This window comes from Carcharhinus amblyrhynchos, chromosome 2 (genome assembly GCF_965287045.1).
Source record: "Carcharhinus amblyrhynchos chromosome 2, sCarAmb.v2.hapA, whole genome shotgun sequence".
NCBI lineage: Eukaryota > Metazoa > Chordata > Chondrichthyes > Carcharhiniformes > Carcharhinidae > Carcharhinus > Carcharhinus amblyrhynchos.
The window spans coordinates 95,475,443-95,486,635 of NC_137325.1; positions in this window are offsets into that span (position 1 = coordinate 95,475,443).

The window sequence follows — 11,193 nt, forward strand, 5'->3', positions numbered from 1 at the left end:
GTCACTCTCATGACTCTCACGCAGATCGCCTATCGTACCCTCACATCAAAGGTGGCTCCTCCTCCGGAAACAAAGGAAGAGCCGGACTTTCATTTGTTTTGCAGGTTTTGTATACACTGGTTTGTTGAGTCGCCGCTGAGGTTTTAAATGTCTTTCATTCAGCGGCTGTTGTTGGGGAACACCAGTCATTGGAGACAAATACCACCCCCCCCCACATTTGCCACATGCTTGACCTTTATTACGAAACGAACTACGGGGTAACAATGTGCACTGTAATAGTGTTTCTGGGGTGGGAGGGGCGGATGATATTCAGGTCAACTTGCCGGAGATGAATGAGCACATTCTGGCTGCCTCACTTTGGACTCCGCACCTACTAAACTGATTAGACGGGATAGATTACATTCCTCAGCACAGAACTTGAGATAGTGGCCCAGGAGGGAGCAGGCATATAGTTTATGGTGGAGGCCTATGATGAAGAATAATTGAGAGAAGATGGATAATCAATAATTATGGCCTTTCCAGAAGGAAAGGATTGTTAAAACCAAACTCCAGCAAAATGAAGAAAACAGATCCATGTGTTCTTAAAATACTAACCGAATGACCTTCCTGTACCTTTTAAATTAACATCTAGCAACTCTGGAAGCCTGCTTTATTTTGGTGCAATATGCACTGAACTTCTGTACACTCGAATATTATTCCTTCAGAGAGTTGCTTCTTGCAAATGCCACTGGAAACATGTGAGACATATAAATAATGTATGGACTCTTCACATTGGATTGCCACTTTTTTAATGTAGCCGCCCATTTCTTGGGTGTGATTGCTTTTGGACTATGATGAGTGCGTGAATAAATGATGAAATGTTGGCCTAATGTTCCAGTCTCCAGATCGTTGGAGACTATACGTGTGATGGGAGTTGTGTGGCAGGATCCTGATGTACAAATCTACATGGGCTTTGCCTGGGCAGTTCAAACATCCAGTGGGAATTCCTTGCTATTCAGGCCTCTCTGGGAATGACTCCAACTCTGAGCTAGAGTCAGAGATTTGAGACAAATCCATTCAACTTGTCTTGATCGTCACTGAGAAAATGTTAGACAATTCAAAACCTGATCTAACAGCTGGTTATCTCCACAACTGACCCCCCCCCCACACCAAACTATATCCACCCAACTATCTGTTGTTCATCCGACTACCTCTCAAATCACTCCCACTATCCCACGATTATCCCAACTACCTCCCTGATCTACTTGCCTACTCCCCTGATCAACCTAACTACCATCCCAAACTACCATTCTGATCAACTCCCTAACGAGCAAACTACCTCGGTGATCAACCCGACTACTTCCCCAACCACCCAACTATCATGCTGACACTACCCGCTTGCCCATCCACTCATCTCACCCACCTACCCATTCATTCGCTCATCCATTCACTAATCTGCTTTCATTCATTAAAAACTGTGCCTTTAAATACTTAACTGAAAATAGCAGCTAAAGTTGTAAAAAAAAAAGGACATGTCTTGGACTCTACTAATATCCACTGGAGATGTTGCACTACCCATTTCTTCTTCAGCCAGGATTAGAAGATTCCGAAAGAAATGGGCAGCAGCATTAGGTCAGGAAAATCATCATGGGCAGCAGCAGTGTGCACTGCATTGCTGCTGACTGGAATATTCAGGTCACAGGCATCTTTATTGATATGATCTATTTATGTTATCACCATTTAAAGATGAGACATGGGTGGCACACAACCACTGTAATGACCTGTAATTTCATTCCATGTACTGGCAAAACAAATGTTGTGTATGATTCAGTAGATATATTTTTCTGGAGGTAACCATTGGCTTTGATCAATATTTTCCTCCCAGTGGAAGAACAGCATACCTGGCACACCTTCAAGCTCAGCTTTAGTTTCTTGCTTCCTTATAGCAAACTTTGTGGAAACATGTCTCAAATTGCTTTCATTTCCCTTTTCAGTACTCTATTTTGGAAGGGAAAGCTTTGGAATTAATAATCAGCATGGATTCTACAGTGACCCATTGTGTCTTTTTAAAAAATTATTTTTCTCTATTTTGCTGATTCTGCATTATTACTCACATGTATATCACTCAACTCCTCTGTGTTTAAAATGAGTAGAGGATTAAATAGGATAGATGGAGAAAAATGATTTCTGCTGGTGAGTTCAGAACAAGGAGATGTAACCCTAAAATCAGGGTCAGGCAATTCAGGTGTAATTTCATAAAGCATTTCTTGACTCAACAGCTAGTGGAAATCTGGAACTACCCCCATCTAAAGAACATAAAAAGATACAAAAGTCTCAAGTCACATACAAACCGACTTAAAAACAGCTTCTTCCCTGCTATTGTCAGACTTTTGAACGGACTTACTTTGTATTAACCTGATCTTTCGCTACACCCCAGGTATAACTGTAATACTACATTCTGGACTTCTTGTTTCCTTCTCTATGAATGGTATGCTTTGTATAGCACAAGAAATAATACTTTTCATAGTGTGTTAAAACATTTGACAACAAGAAATCAAATCAAATCAATGCCCCCCCCAACACACACACAGAAAATGTCAAACTGAGGTGGATAGCCTTTTGCTCAGCCTTTTGTTACATTTTTGGTTACGGAACCAAGGTGGGTAGATGGAAATCATCCATGATCTAATTTAATAATAGAATAGTCTTGAACATCTGAATGGTCTATTCCTCCCTAAGCAGATTCTCGCATCCCCATACAATCAGATAACAAGCTCATTCACCCACCTCCTATTTGCCCTTCCCTTCTCTCCACAAAATCAATTTCCTACATTCATAAGTCTCTCAAATTTCACCCCTTGATGGCGAAGAGAGCACAGAACCTGAGGGAGAAACAGAAAACAAGGGTGAGGTGTCCCTTCAGTGAACATCACCTTGTCCACTTGTAAATGAGATCTAGTTCCAGGAGGCTGCATAAATCAGCAATGGTCTGCTGTGAAAGCCTCAGCCTCCTGAACTCTCATATGTGAAGAGATATGATCTTCTGCCTGTAGACCCTATGTTGCAGGTCTCACCATCTTGGACCTCTGTGTTCATGCCCTCTGAAGAGTGGTTCCACATATGGCTGAGGAGAGTGAATGCTGCTGCTGGTACTGCTCTTGTTGCTCCCTCTCCTGTTGGTGGTGTTGTTCCTCTTGTTTGTTATCAGAGCTGCAAGATGGAGTTGCACAAGCTGCTCCCATGCTGTTGGTGAAGACTGACTATACAGAAATCGAGTTCAAGGTGAGTGAAGTGCAAGGTATATGAAATGATTTGATTTATTATTGTCACATATTAAAATACAGTGAAAAGTATTGTTTCTAGCGCTATACAGGCAAAACATACTGTATATAAAGAAGGAAACGAGAGAGTGTGTCCTAAGATGTCAGCAATCAGCCATCAAGCAGTCTAAAAACAGACTCTTAGGAGAAGTTCCACAACCACCAACCTCTCTTGTGCCAGTGTTTGAAGGCTTCCCAGCTTGTCACCTTTACTGGCAATGTGCACCCACCTGGTCCACTGTGAAAAAGGTTTACTCTAGGAGGCTGCAGATGTAACCGTGGAAAGTTGCCAAGAGTTCAGCTACTGGTTGTTGTATGTTGGCTGTTGCCTATTAATGCCAGAATGCAGGGCTGAATTCAAAAATAATTCACTGTGTCTCCTGCCAGCTCAAGATGGCTGCCGATACCTGTCTGCAGTGATGTCATTCTGCACATGCAACAGTGAGATCACTGCGCGCACTTTCAGTGACATCCACACACGGTCCTCCTCAGGGACACAAATGATACTAATGGTAAAAACAAATTACTGCGGATGCTGAAATCTGAAGCAAAAACAGAAAGCGCTGGAAAATCTCAGCAGGTCCGACAGCATCTGTGGAGAGAGAAGATCGAGCCAATATCTGGATGACCCTTTGTCAGAGTTAATTGGAAGCCTGCTGCACCGCAGCTGCTTTATCAGAATGGGCTAATGATACATGTCAGGTTCACAGACATTAAGAAATGTTTAAAGAGAAAGAACAGTGTATTTCATCAGATAACAGAACATAGGCAAGGTACTCTTTCAGAGAGTTGATGCAGACACAATGGGTTGAATGCATAGTAAAGATTCTATGGTTCTCATTTGCACAAAAGAATATGAGAAAAAAGGCTTTCATTTATTTATGCTTTATGTGGCCAACAGATGTCTGAAAGTGCATTAGAACAAATGAAGATACTTTTTTATTTTTTATTTCATGGGATGTAGGTATTGCTACCCAGATCAGCGTTGACTGCCCTTCCCTAGTTGCCCTTCAGAAGGTGGTAATGAGCTGCCTTCTTGAACCATTGCAGTCCCTCTGGTGTAGGTACACCCATAATGCTGTTAGGGAGGGAATTCTAGGATTTTGACCCAGCAACAGTGAAAGAACAGCAATATATTTCCAAATCAGGATACTGAGTGATTTGGAGGGGAACTTCCAACTGGTGTGTTCCCAGGTATCTGCTGCCCTTGCCCTACTTGTCGTGGGTTTGTAAGGCACTGTCTGAGGAACCTTGGTGAGTTGTAATGTAAGAAACACAACAGATCGTTTGTTTACCACAAGCTCCCACAAAAAGCAATGTGATAACGACTAGACAATCAGCTCTTTGTGATGTTGATTGAGGGATAAACATTGGCCAAAATACCAGAGATACCCCCTTTACTGTTCTTCACAACAGTACCATGGGCTCTTTCACATCCAGCTGAGAGGGTAGTTGGGGGCCTCTTGCTTACTATCTGATCCAAAAGACAGTACATCCAAATATTTCCTAAGTAATACACTGGAGAATTAGCCTTGATTTTTCATACTCAAGCTCTGGGGTGGATTTGAATGTACAAGCTTTCTGATTCAGGAGTAAGCTTGCTACCAACTGAACCACATAAGGTACTGTGTGTCGCTTGTAGAAATCCGAATCAGAATGTGTTTTCTACCAGCATGAAAATCAAACAGTTGTGGGTCAAATAGACCCATTAAATTGTTCATGCATTTTGCTGTAATGTCCACCTTCCTTAGCTTATGACCATAGAATTGCATGATGGATATGGATTGTTGGAAAGAAACGGAGCAACATTCAGATTGTTAGGATATTAGCAGATGTAAAATGGAGTCCGGTTTAATGTTTGTCTTTGTGACTATTTGATTATCATGGCAAATACAAATTGGAAAGGGAATAACTTACACTTCCAACTAATTGACATCTGAAACATATTAAAATCAAAGAGAGAACAGGGAAATTTGATATTTGATATTTATCTCTGTAAATACTGATAGCAATCTCAGCATTAATCACAAGTGTAAACTATGCACAACAAATTAACCATGTACCATTACAGAACACTTCTGTAGAATTTAAATTATACAGCAGCATGATTAGTGAAATTAATTTTCAGGCAAGTCAGTGAAATGTGATACTACAAGATGACAGTGTTAATGAGCTCGATCAGATATACAGCAATCTGAGTCTCATCAGAAACAAAATGAACATTACAATAAACATCTTTTCACCAGTAAATTGTTCTGTAGCTTTCTTCTGATGCCATCATTACAATTAATCTTGAAAGCGAGACTTTGATAAAAATTGCAGTTATTTTTTGGCTGCAGGTGGTGAAGGTGTAATGCAAAGGCAATAGACTTCTCACAATTAGACATTGCCATTCAAAAAGGCATCAAGTAAGGCAGCAGGTTTGGTCACCACAAAACATTCCTGCAAATATTTGTCTAAATGTTTCATGCGATGTCTTGCATCACTTGTACATCAGTGAAAAATAAATTATTACCACTGACGGCCTGAAGAGGTTTTTACATCAACATTTTCTGAGTCTGTTTCTTTGTACAATTGGAGTAAAACCCAGCCCTGGGTTGGTACACATGAATGGCTTTCCAGCCTACTTCAGAAGGCAGTGAGAGTCAAGTACATTGATTCATTGACAGGAGTCACAAACAGGCCAGGCATCTCTCCAGGTCTGCCTAATAAAGAGCTGATGCAATGGCACTACATTTGTGCCAAGCAATAAAGTTTAAACTTTATTTATTAGTGTCATCAGTAGGCTTACATTAACACTGAAATGAAATTACTGTGAAAATCCCCTAGTCACCACATCCAGCACCTGTTCGGGTACACTGAGGGAGAATTTAGCATAGCCAATGCACTTAACCAGTATGTCTTTCAGACTGTGGGAGGAAACTGGAGCACCTAGTGATTTGGAAACAGGGATAATAAATATGGGAATGAAAGATGATAATGGTGGGATAGATAGATTCTTAAATAACCATATCTTTCACCAATATTTTGGAGGCAATTTTAACCCAACTAACCTAGCAAGAAAGCAATAGGATCGGATGCAATGCTGGATTGACAGTCCCATTGATATTACTCTACATTGACAGGTAGGGATAAAATAGCATTGCAAACCACCCCTCTCAAATTCCTGCACGGAGCAGTTAGTTAAAATTTGCTCCCTTCATGTTGGGAGCCCTTCTTTCAAACCTATTTGCTTTAACTGTAAAATATTGTTACATGTTCTGATCAGTTAAAATGATATTTATACCCAAGTTGACAATTTCTTCCATGTGTAAAATGAAGGAAAAATCCAAGCCCCTCCGTTATAAACACATTTACAATTTAGCAAATATCCTGCATGACACATTTGCATTCAAAGAAGTAAATGTGTTTCCGTGGACCAAAATGATCCTGTGGGAGGAGAGAAAAGCCAAAAGAGACAGGCAGTATTTTTGAAACAAGAACAATGTGATGTAATAATGCAATTTAATGGGATTTACACCATTGCACTGTGTGTTTGTTAGAAAATGATAAAGGTTTGCCAAACACTTTATCAGGACGATAGCTGCACCATTAACTTTGAATGAATTTAATATTAGCAACATTTATTCTGTGACTAGGATGTGTAGTTTGATAAAGAGTCTCAATTCTGATTGTTTTGGGAACAAAGTCTGAAGGAAGAATTGCCTTTTAATTCAAAGTAGCTATTAGTTTTTTGTCACAGTTAGGAATCCTTATCATAGAATTGTAGAATCCTGAAGCACAGATGGGACAAAGTCTCCTTCGACAGCAACTTTAAAGCTGCAACTTCCACCACTTAGAAGACCAAGGGCAGCAGGCACATGGAAATGCCGCCACCTGCAAGTTTCCCACCATCTTGAGTTGAAGAAATTATATTGTCATTCCTTCACAGTCACTGGAACTTCCTTCCTGGCAATACTTGAGTGTCCCTGGATTGCCTGGACTACAATGGTTCAAGAAGAAAGTTCACCACCACCTTGTCCAGGGCAATTAGGGATGGGCAATGAAAACAGGTCTTGCGTAGCTTAAAAAACTAGCCAACGATATCTCTGGTATCATTCTGTTAAACCCCTGATGAGCATTATGACCAGGTGAGGAGGTGAATGATCTCCATTTATGCCCTCTCCTCGTTTGACTGCAACAGGTTTATGTGCAGATGAGCTGTGAGGAAGTGAACAGGGTAATAGAAGAGACGTTATAGGAGAGCTGATAGTTGAGCAGAGTAGGACAGAATCAAAGGTGGGATTCATTTGATGGATAATGAGAATGACAATGGTGCAAAAGAAAAAGAGACATTTAAAGGGATTTTAAGAGAGGGAAAAAATTATAAAAGCACAGCTTGGTGATAGCTATGGATGTAGGAACAACCTTGTTTTAAAAGAAGAAATAAAATAGGCATTAATGGACATTTGAAAACCTACAACATTTTTTTTTTAATTTGGATTATTCTGACGTAGGAAAAAGTGCTGTAAGCAAGCTACCTTAAAAATGATCCAATTTAAGGCAAAGAACGAGCGATCAAAATAGGTTACGACCTGGAATCAAATAGAAAGGTTTGATTTCTGTTCTAAAAATGTTATAAAGCAAACTGAATAGAATTAAGTAATTGAGAAGATATTCTAATGAAAGTGTAAATGGGCCATTAGCGTAGCCCAGGTCATGGGGCACTGGAACCAAGAGGACGGAAGGAGGGAGGGATGAGATAGAAATGGTACGATTAAGGTAATACTAATTGAGAGCTGGAAGATGTTTTGGTTATACCTACAGCATATTGCAACCACCAGGGGGACCCCACATCTGCTGCTTTGCCGAATAAGACCCTGGCAGACGGATCATCTGGACAACATTGAATAACTGGCATATAACTGAATATAACGTGATTGCTACGTGGAATTGTAATTAATAATTTTACTTACCAGATGTTGGCCAACAATTGAGGGATATAGAAAAGAGCTGTAGAGACTATCAATAGTTGGTTGCCAAAATGATTGCATGTTTTTCTAATGTTGTTAAGTTTGCTATTTTTGACTTGGTAAGGCCATCACCTAAAGTCCTATGTTGTTCCCCCCGGGAACTATATGTCAACGCTTACCTGTACATATCATATGTATATGCTAGAACTCCAATCTATGCAGGTGTTGGATTTGTTGGATTTGGCTTGCAGGTGCAGCAGGTGGTCAGGAAGGCGAATGGGATGCTGGCCTTCATAGCGAGGGGGATTGAATATAAAAGTAGGGAGGTCTTGCTGCAGCTGTATAGGGCATTGGTGAGGCCGCAGCTGGAGTACTGTGTGCAGTTTTGGGCGCCGCACCTGCGCAAGGATATTTTGGCCCTGGAGGGAGTGCAGAGGAGGTTTACTAGGCTGATACCGGAGTTGAGGGGATTGAGCTATGAGGAGAGGCTGAATAAACTAGGCTTGTACTCGTTAGAGTTTAGAAGAATGAGGGGAGATCTCATTGAGACGTATAAGATGATGAATGGGATGGATAGGATAGAGGTGGAGAGACTCTTCCCGCTCAAAAAAGACAGTAGGACTAGGGGGCACAGCCTCAAGATAAAGGGGAGGCGGTTTAGAACGGAGTTGAGGAGGAACTTCTTCACTCAAAGGGTGGTGAATCTCTGGAATTCTCTGCCCGTTGAAGTGGTGGAGGCTGCCTCGCTAAATATTTTTAAGAAGCGGGTTGATGGGTTCTTGATAAGACAGGGGATTAAGGGTTATGGGGAGAGGGTGGGAATGTGGAACTGAGCCACAACAGATCAGCCATGATCTTATTGAATGGCGGGGCAGGCTCGAAGGGCTAGATGGCCTACTCCTGCTCCTATTTCTTATGTTCTTATTGTTGCACGTCCCCACACGTGCTGAGTGGGGGTACCCTTGTGACCAGTATCCCTATCATGGTCTGAATTGATCTTGAGGGACAAACTTGCCCAGTCCTCTAGACGCCCTGGTCAAGCAGCATCAGGTTATCCCAGTGCTTATAACAGGATTGAATTTTACCACAATACATCCTGTACTGGCAAACCAGTTAACAAGCAGAGGTATACGCCCATTTTTAACACATCAAGCTTAGCTCCCAGCTTCACCCTGGAGCAAACGTTACCAAAACCAGAGGGGATATCATGTGCTAAGAGTGAGGAAGGCCCTGGGAGTGACTTAGGCATAAGTGAATGCCACAACTTTGTGAATCTGACAATGTATGGGTCTTCCCAATGACAATTGGTCTTGTTATGTCTTATTGCTTCAATGGGAATAACATTTATCTGACTTTCAATGACAGGTATTGGATTTGCGGCAGAAAGGCATACCCTTAGCTCCCTGCCATGTGAAAGGGATCATGTTACCTTGGATATGTAATACCATACATTTATCATTTTCCCTGTCTTCCCTCTTTTGTGAGATGCCGATGTGCCATCATGGGAGCAGAATGCTTCTTTGCTATCATGTACCCCTGGTCTGGGATCAAGAGGTTGGCACAAGAAAGCATAACATAATCTCAGTATTGGAAAAAGTTGCCAATGATGCATCCTCTTCCCTTGCTAAAATCAATGATGAAATGATTGCTATATGCACCATGATACGTCAGCATCGTATAGCACTAGATTTTGTTTTGGTAATCAGAGGTGGAACATGTGCCACATTGGACCAGAGTGTTGTACACATATACCCAATAATTCAGAGTCTACAATCTAGCCGACCATATTAAAAAAAAATTGAAAAACGCATACAGCCTCCATCCTTCACTCTGGGGTTGGGCTTCGGGTTGGCTGGGTTCCCTGGGAATATCAATTGTACAAGGGATTGTGTTCTTTTTCATTGTTATCTTAGCATTCCTTGTAATTCTGCAAATGCTTGAATGCTGCTGTGCACAAGCAATCAAGTCCACACAGGCCACAGCAATGATAATGGCAGTCCATGTAGTAAAAGGAGTACTCCTGATGCCAAATAACCCACCAGGATCTGAGAATACATCATTGAAAACATCCAATTAGTGACCTAATCTTTGGCTAGCCAAGAGCCAAAAGGGGGGGATATGCGTTCTCCAGAAAGTGACCCTGAGTCTAACCCTGAGCCATTCCCCCTCCCTCAGTGTGTGTTTTTGTGCTGGTGGAGGGTGCAGGTGAGTTGCGTGATTGTTCTTATTGAGTTGCCTCATCCCCAGACCTGCATTTAGAGCTCAGAGAACTAGCTGGATGGTGGTAGTCTGTTGGTATCTGAAAAATACAAAAGGACAGTTTTAACAGATGAACTGAAGCTAATTCAGAGTTTACAGTACTCAGTGTGAATTGCAGAATTGGTTGCAGTGATAAAACTGAAATCTGTACTAGGTTGTTGTGAGAGGCCAAGCTCTTAGTTGGCTCCAGTTTTTTTCATCTGAATTGAATCCGTAATTTTTCATGTGACTGGTTTTTCATGTGAACCTTAATGAACAATTTCTCTCTACACAGTCAAAGTTGCTGGTCTTTGTGCTGAAGAACAAAATGGACCAATTTTTACCCCCAAAAGTGACTGGACTTGGATCAGACGGGGAGTTAGAATGTAAAAAATCTTAGTACTGAATGCGATGCCTGAAATCGTTAGCAAGCTCTTCAGCAGCCTCATCGAACTTGCTGAGGGCAATTATCAAGGCTGTCCCTCTCTCTGGGCTTGCTCATGCTTATTGTGCACAAATTTGGCCTGCATGGAGACAAAGCAAAACAGGTGACCAGAGGAATTAGATCTGTTTAGGCATCTCAGTACCATTCTTCAATTAGTGGACTTGTTTTTTTCCTGAGCTTGTCACAGTAATACTTCCACAGCCTGGTCACTGAATTTTGGAGCTTATTTTTTGGATGCTCTGCAAAAGCTAAAACAAGT